The following is a 9,512-nucleotide window of genomic DNA, read 5'->3' on the forward strand; positions in this document are numbered from 1 at the left end:
GCAGCAACCTTTGTGACTTTGGACACAGGAACTTCTTACTAAACACGTCTCCAAATGCAAGGGAAACAAAGGCAAAAATGAACTATTGGGACTTCATCAAGAAATGAAGCTTCTGCACAGCAAAGGAAATAGTCTACAAAACCAAAAGATCCAATAGAATGGGAGAAGATATTTGCAAATGTCATATCAGTTAAAGGGCTAATATCCAAAATCTATAAAGAGCTTATCAAACTCAACACACAAAGAACAAATAATCCAAACAGGAAATGGGCAGAAGATATGAATAGACATTTCTCCAAAGAAGACATGCAAATGGGCAACAGATACGTGAAAATATGCTCCCCATCACATGGCATCGGGGAAATACAAATCAAGATCACAATGAGATACCACCTCACAGCAGTCAGAATGGCTAAAATTAACCACTCAGGAAATAACAGATGTTGGCCAGGATGCAGAGAAAGGGGAACCTTCTTACACTGTTGGTGGGAATGCAAGCTGGTGCAGCCACTCTGGAGAACAGTATGGAGGTTTCTCAAAAAAGTTGAAAATAGAGCTATTCTATGGCCCAGCAATTAGACTACTGAGTATTTACCCCAAGATACAAATGTAGTGATCAGAAAGGGTAACTGCACCCCAGTGTTTAAAGCAGCAATATCTACAATAGCCAAACTATGGAAAAAGCCCAGATGACAGATGAATGGATAAAGAAAATGTGGTATATACATATACATATATATATATTATATATATAATATATATATATATACACACACACACACATACAATGGAATACTACTCAACCATCCAAAAAAAAATGAAATCTTGCCATTTGCAATGATGTGAATGGAACTAGAGGATATTATGCTAAGTGAAATAAGTCATTCAGAGAAAGACAGTTATCATATGATCTCACTCATATGTGGAATTTAAGAAACAGAACAGAGGATCATAGAGGAAGAGAGGAAAAAATAAAACCAGACCAAATCAGAGAGGGAGACAAACCATAAGAAACTCTTAATCATAGGAAACAAACTGAGGGTCGCTGGAGGGGAGGGGGGTGGGGTGACGGGGTAACTGGGTGATGGACATTAAGGTGGGCAGGTGATATAATGAGCACTGGGTGGTTATTTGCAACTGATGAATCACTGACCTCTACCTCTGAAACCAATTATGCATTATATATTAATTAATTGATTTAAATAAAGAATAAAGCATCTAATAGGCATATCAGAAATTGGCATTGAGGAATGAGCAGAGAGGCAGCATGGACTTTAACCAGGTTAGTCCTGACCTTATAGATCTTCATAATTTTCTCGTGCCTGTTTCACTAGGAAAATATTTTTGAATGTGTTACTTTGAGTACTTTATGTTTTCATTGTGCCTTCTTTGTGTGCTCAGGATACAATTCAAGCATTGTTTATTAGCTCCTCAAGGACATATCTTTAAGAAAAATAACAATCGTCAAGAATTTAGAAAGGAAGAACAGAGGGTTTGATGATATGGGAAAGGTCAGAGTGCTATTATGGGCAATCTGAATTGTCCAATGCCAGGAGGAGTATATGAGCTTACACTAAAATTACTTTTTCTATTAGAAATGATGAATTAGTGTGATTCATGGAGAAGTCAACACACAATTATACTGGACTTATACTTGTTAGGGTCACACATTCAGGGACTCCACTTAAGCAAAGCAAAGCAAATATGTCTGAGTGGTTGCGTGCCCCTCGTACCGCACTTGAACTAGCACTTCCTGTGGGGAAACGGATCATCAATGCCTGCCAATCAGAATCGGGATTTACACCCCACAGCTGATTTCACATGCATTAGCTGGTTGTTCATATGAGTTACTTTATGACTGGGTGCCCGAGTAGCATGCTATTTTTCTTTCTTCTCTTTTCCTTTCTGCTCCTTCTTTGCAGCCCGCTCTTCTCTTTTATTCCTCTCTTCCTCCTTACCCTCTTTCCCCTCTTCTTCCTCCTCCTACTCCTCCTCTTTTATGAAGAAAAGACTCAAAATTGCAGGACGCCTGGGTGGGTCAGTGGTTGGTGACTGCCTTCAGCTCAGGGCGTGGTCCCGGAGTCCTGGGATCTTGTCCCACATCAGGCTCCTTGCATGGAGCCTGCTTCTCCTCCCTCTGTCTGTGTCTCTGTCTCTCTCTGCCTCTCTCTGTGTCTTCTCATGAGTAAATAAATAAAATCTTTTAAAAAAACAAAAGACTTAAAATTGCAATCGAATCTAAATGTATAGGGCCTTTGGCATAGAAAGGCAAGTGCATCTGGATTTACCTCCTAGACAAAGTTAAGAACAATAATGCCCTTCTCTTGAGCTGTCATGTTCCCAGTCTAACAGAGGATTTGCAAATTCCTTCTGTCTGAACAGTTTAACATTCCCCTGGGCTGCCTTGCCAATGACCTGTCCAAACTTTATCACACAGTTGTGTTTCTGCCATGTGGGAGGGTTCCACTGCTTTGATAAGTCTGTTTAAACAGCACAATGTTGAGCTTTATAATCAGGATCAGTCACTTTGTTACCACGATCCTAGCTTATTATCTAATTACTCTATACTGCTGAATTGCAAAATGGGAACCCTACGAGGGAAACGCAAAAGAAAAATGAAGTGTGGCTTTTGAGATATCCAGTCATGCCATGTTATATGGAGGATGCTGAACTTTGAGCAAGTGCCATACTGAGCAGTGTGTTGGGTTAAAAGACTGTGACAACTTCTCTGCATTCGAGGAGCTTACAAGTTAGTGAGGGGCACAGAAACTGTAATCGCTGCAGGCTGTGAAAATTCAGTAGTTGGGAGTAACAAGGAGAAACTAGTCTGAATGTCAGGAGCACAAGGATCTAGTCCAGATTCCATTGCTAGCTGGCAAATCACACGCTTTCTCTGGGGTGCAGCATATGCATTACATACTTGGAGGACTAGCTGATTTCTCAGATGCCTTCTGGTTCTATAGCTCAGGAGTCTTGAAGGGAGAGCTGGGTACATCAATGGAGCACAGAATTAGTCTTTGGAAGGCACTTCAAGTCATCAACTAGGACGCAGCATGAGAATCAGTGGTGGCTTGGAAGTATTGCCAGCATTAAGAGAACAAAACAAGAAATAAATAAAGCAGGCTTTCCCGTATACGGGAGACAACTTCAGTTGTCTATAAGCTTCTTTTTCTTTCTTTTTAAGATTTTATTTATTCATTCATGAGAAACACACAGAGAGAGGCAGAGACATAGAGAGGGAGAAGCAGGCTCCCCAAGAGGAGTCCTATGTGGGACTCGATCCCGAGACGGGGATCACTCCCTGAACCAAAGACAGACACTCAACCTCTGAGCCACCCAGGCATCCCTGTAAGCTTATTTTTCTAACCAGATGTAAACCCCTTCAGGGTAGGGAACAAATCAGACTTGTATCCCGCTCCTGACCGGCTGCCATTATTGCTTCATACGTGGAACTGCTCAGTGAGAGTTAATGGGGGAAGTTTGAATGAAATTCTTGAGAAGAGGAAATGTGCTACATGTCAACCAGGAGCCAGGTGTCCAAGAAGAAAAATAAATAAAGGTCCTCTGGAACCTTTAAACTATTTTGGCATATAAAAATTCAAATTTCACGTCACTTTTCAAAAATATGACAGTTATGTAAGGACAAACACATTTGTGCTAAAAATTCAACGACCGGGGGATCCCTGGGTGGCGCAGCGGTTTGGCGCCTGCCTTTGGCCCAGGGCGTGATCCTGGAGACCCGGGATCGAATCCCACATCGGGCTCCCGGTGCATGGAGCCTGCTTCTCCCTCTGCCTGTGTCTCTGCCTCTCTCTCTCTCACTGTGTGCCTATCATAAAATAAAAATAATAAAAAAAATTAAAAAAAAAATAAAAATTCAACGACAACAAAATCTTGCAAAGCTCTCTGACCAGAGCTCTGATGACTCAAAATGGGGCTGAAATTGTCCCTCCCCAAGTGTAGATAACTTGAATCCTTGCTTTGTAATGGATTTTGTGCTTTTGTACTCATGTCACTGATAGAATCAGCCCAAGACCATTGCTGATTTTCCCAGTCACTGTGTCAGGAGCTCTCTGGCTCCTCCCATCTGTGTGTCGCTGCCTCTAGCAGCTTGGGGTAGAGCCGGTTCTCAGCCATGGCTGATTTTGCCCCTGGTTTTGTTTTGGCTTGTCAGGGTGGAAGAGGCGCACTATGCTTCTAGCATCTCATGGGTGGAGGCCAGGCATACTGCTAAGTAAGTATCCTCCAACGCAGAGGACCGCCTCTGATAACAAAGAATTACCCAGCCCCAAATCTCGATAATACAGAAAGTGTTAGAATAAACAACAGCTGTCAGACATCTTTGGCTGGTCCTTGTCAAAATATTTCACTTGACAACAATTCAGAGCATCCAGTCACCCAGGGACACTCACACACAGTATTAATGTAATTAGAATTAAAATTTTACCAAAAAGATACTTACCCTTATTGTACATGATACACTATGATGTTTACTATTATACCGCATTTGAAAAATCTAATCAGAATCCACTGTGTTGATTTCCCAGTCCACTAATGCATCACAGCCTACAGTTGGAAAAACACTAATATAGAGAATCTTTAAGACTTCAGGGTCAAATAAAAGTACGTTTAAATGCTAGATTCACCACTTAATTTAGGCTAGTCACTTAACCTCTATAGATATCAAAATCCTCAAATGTAAACTTGGATAAATGACAGAATCTAGGGGTTCCAGAGTGGCTAAGTTGGTTAAGTGCCTGACTTCAGCTAAAGTCATGATCTCAGGGTCCTGGGATGAAGTCCCAGGTCTGGCTCGCTGCTCAGTAGGGAGTCTGTTTCTCCTTCTACCCCTCTCCTGCTCATTCTCTCTCTCTCAAATAAATAAAATCTTTAAACAAAATAATAGAATATACCTCAAGTGATTTTATGGACAGGAAATGAGAATAAAAATGAGAACAATGCTCATTTTGTGGTAGACACTAAAAATGTTAGTTCTTTTATATATACTATAAAGGTAATGCACTAACATCCTCTTTTTTAGATTGTAAAATAAAATTTGCCCAGCAGCAGAAAAATATATAATTTCAATTGAAAAAAAAAAAAAGGATTGAGTATCCTTTTCTTTTCTTTTTTTAAGATTTATATTTATTTATTTGAGAGAGAGAGAAAGAGAGAGAGAGCATGAGCAGGGAGTGGGCAGAGGGAGAGGGAGAAACAGTCTCCCCACCCACTGAGCAGGGAGCCAACATGGGGCTCAATTTTAGGACCCCACGATCATGACCTGAGCCAAAGGCAGTTGCTTAACTGACTGAGCCACCTAAGTACAGGTTGAGCATCCTTTTCTATGGAGAGAATTTAGACGGTTTTGGCAACAGATGAAGATGAAGGCCCAGTTAATACTTCTGAGCAAGTGCGGCATGACAGCCAAAGAACAGAAACTGACTGCTACCTTCTTCCACTCCCTGTGAGTAAGGTCTTTGGATTTCAGTGCCCCTCATCGGCTCCCAGGGCCAGCACCTATGTGAGATCATGGCGGCCTTGGTTATGCCCTCAGAGTGAGAAGAAATGGCAGCCTGAGCCTGGTATGGTGCAATTTCATGATGATGGCCACTGATGGGTGAGAATTTGAGGCACAAAGCCCTTCATGAGACTCCTCCAACCCCACTGTGAAGAAGGCAGACATTTCACTCTTCTGTTTGGATGCATACCATAAAGTACAGTTTAGTTCTGGGTTTCATTTGTTCAATGGTTATCCATCCATCATCCATCCATCCATCCATTTAGGTTTAGGGAAAACAGGAGATGGGATCATGATGGGGAAGCCCAAACTTCACTAAATAGATAAAGCAGAATGGAGTCCATTCAGTGGCTTCTGGCTGCAGCTGGAGTGGAGGTAGATTCTAAGTTAAGTAATCTGAAGTTGGATACTAAATTGACTGTATCAAAGTACTTTTATCTCATAAACTAAGAGACTTCCACACTACATGGTAAGTGAATAGTTTTCCCTTAAATAAAAATATCCACATATTGAGAAAGAAATGGACTGATTTGACCGAATGGAAATTTAAGTCATCTTGCCCATGAAAGAGTACATGAACTAATTTTATTTATTTATTTATTTATTTATTTATTTATTTATTTATTTAATGAACTAATTTTAAAGGAATCAAAAGACACAGCAACTGATCCAGTGTGTGGACCTCATTTAGATTTGTGTTTCAACAAACTATAAATATTTATGACACAAGAATTAGAAACTTGACATTTGCTTGAATGTTAGATGATATTAAAAAATTTTTGTGAATTTTTAGGTATAATTTTAGGTATATTATTGTGGTTATTTTCAAAACAGTTCTTATGCTTCAGAAATATGCATAGCAATGTGTATAAACTTTAAAGAGCAGAGAAAGAGACCCCTACATAGAAATATCTCTCATAATCTGCCTTAAGTGTCATGAACATTATGAGACTGGTTACAGATCAAGTTCGGCTGCCTGTCATTTGGAAGGCAATACTCAGGAGATAGGTTTTGATTGGAGAGGAATATGAGCTTTATTCAGGAGGCTGGCCACCTGGGGAGAAGTTGGACTCCTGTCTAAAAGCCAACTCTGAGATTTCTAAAGGGATTTTTAAAGGACTATAATGTAGTTAATCAGTAAAGGGAGTGCAATGGACTGCAACATTTCTTGATAACAGGTAGAGTCCAGGATAAAAACGTTATCTCAGTGTTGAGGGTTGTGCGAGGGGGTCTGGTTCCAGTTTTGCGACATGCAACAGTAACTGTTCTTTCTGCAAAGGATGGCTAAGTCTAGAGATACACAAAGGGAGGTTACTAAAATCATTTGTGTGACCTAAAAAAAGGAGAACATTTTGATAAAAAAAATTGCTAGGCTAATCAGAAAGCCAAGGCAGCTGCAAAGAGACTTACTGGCCTCTGCAGCTCAGGAAAGCTCTGGTCTTTCCGTCCTCAAGGACAGTGATCTGTCTTCTACAGATCCAGGGATTTAGATCAGCAAGTAAGGATATATGTTAGCTTGAAGCAGGTTAACCTTTAGACTGGCAAGAGTGCTGTTACGGACTTCTTTTGGAACTTCCCATTTGGAATGGCAACTGGTTGGCAGCCTTGTTGTAATCTCTTCAGACATATTCCTAAAATCTCCATGATTTTATAAATAAATTGATACAAAATGATAAAAGATTTCTCATGTACCTAGATGGTTAAGTCTCGTGTACCCATGGATACATACATGGTTGGATAAATGGCATAGCTGCTAGAAAGTAAAAGAGCAATTGCTAGGAAAAAAAAGGACTCTGGGAACCTCAATACTATATACCATTCTGCTGAGATTTTGCCAGGTAATTCTAGTTTCATTTTTTATCTCCAGCATCTCAACAAACATGTTTTCCATCCAAGAAGAGTGTCACCAGAAAACATTTCATTCTTTCTTTTCTTTTTTCAAGAGACAGAAGTCTGATGTGCTAGCAAGTGCAATGGTGAACATCATTGGAATGAACCTAGTGCAGACCACAGTCGTTCTCAACTGCAGGGCTACCAAATAAGACCTCTATGGGAAAGACCTAAGGAAAGAGCCCTGTGGTATTTTTTTTATTCTTTCATCAATGATTAACAGGAACAATCTAGTTCCTTCCTTGAGTGAGCAGAACTGTGTTCACAGGTTTCATGGCCAATAGCAGTGCAGGTCTTGGTGTTATAACTGAGGTCCAGCACAGCAGAGACTTATGAGGGTGAGGAAAGAGTAAACATGGAGTGGGATCAAGTGAGTATGATTACATAAGGGGGTGCAGTCTATGGATAGAGCATACTGACAGAGTTTCCCAAAGCTGATGAACTACAAAGCCAGGAGGACATGGAAACATGACTCCAGGTACTCAGGCCCAAAGGAGCTGGATACACCCAACAGCTAGAGCCAAGGGACAATGAGTCTGAGGGCCTAGAGAAGAAGGCTTGGAAGCATGCAAAGGCAGATCCTTTGGGTTCTCAAGTTCCAGAAATTATAAAGATAATGACCAGGAACCTAACATATTAGCCAGTTAAATGAACTGGCCATTTGATGAGGGTTAGCAGAAGCTGGTTCTCAAGATGCCAAGGTTACCTTTAACATTTTGATACAGGACTAAAGCAGCCAGATTTAGTCAATATGGCAATACCTGGGGGATCTCCTCTCTATGGCAATACCTGGGGGACCACATGATTGAAATTTATATCTTGTAAGGAACCGTTAGCAGTTACACAAAAATTACACAGTTATCATATGTCAGCAATTCTGCTACATCTACACTCAGGAAAATGAAAAAAATCCTCCCAAGAACTTGTTGACAAAAGTTTATAGCAGTATTGCTCTTAATAGTCACAAAGGTGAACAAATAAAATGTCCATCCAACAATGGATAGATGAGCAAAAGATGGTTTTATCCATACAATGGAGTATGATTTAGCCAGATAAAGTACTGATGTGTACTACAACATGGATGAGCTTTGATAATGTACCAAATCAAAGAAACCAGACACAAAAGGACACATTTTGTATACTTACGTGAAATGTCCAGACATCCAAATCCATAGAAACAGAAAGTAGTTGAGTGGTTGCCTGGGCTGGAGGGGCCAGGAAATACAGAGTGGCTATCAAAGGTACTGAATTGTCTTTAGGGTGATAAAAATCTTCTGGCATTAGAAGGTGATGGTTTCATAATTACCTAAAAACTACTGCAAAAATATTTTTAAAGGTGAAAATTATGGTATATGAATATATTTCAATAGAGCTTGTATTTGTATAAGTAGATTAGAAAAACTGGTTTGAAACAAAAGAAAAAGAGATCCCTTATAATATGCACTGGTTGTGACTGTATTAAGAATTTCGCCATTTCAGGGGATATTTTAGGTGAGGTCTTGAGAAATGCAAACAAGGCCAGAGTTGGGCAACTGTATGTGGACAAGGTTGTGGAAAATAATTGGAAAATCTGCCGATGTTTGTTATAAATGGGCCTGGGTGGTGTAACAGGACAAGAGAGGAAGGCGCCATGACTGGGATGGCTGTGCCAGGGACCCTCTCTAGAGATCACTTAGATGGCAGGTCTTAGCCACACGAGTCACACTACATTTGTGCACAGAACACGTCACCATAGATATGGCAAGTCCCGGGTACGGTCCTAGGGGTACTTACAGGATTGCACCAATTCCTTTGTGACTCTGGACAGGTCACCAATGTTCTCTGTCCCTCTTTTTGGTAATGGGTATAATGAAAATTTTAGACGTAAATCTACCTTGATAGGTTGTTCTTGAATGAAATGTTCAAATCGAGTAAAAATCAGAGCTGGATGACTGGCATATAAAAATGCATTCGGTGGGATTTGAACTACTTTGCCACTTCCTGATGCCCGTTCTTGTACATTTTTCAGCTATAAAATCAAGGCGGGGGGCAGCCCGGTGGTTCAGCAGTTTAGTGCCGCCTTCGGCCCAGGACCTGATCTTGGAGACCCAGGATCCAGTCTCGG

This window comes from Canis lupus, chromosome 7, assembly GCF_048164855.1.
Source record: "Canis lupus baileyi chromosome 7, mCanLup2.hap1, whole genome shotgun sequence".
NCBI lineage: Eukaryota > Metazoa > Chordata > Mammalia > Carnivora > Canidae > Canis > Canis lupus.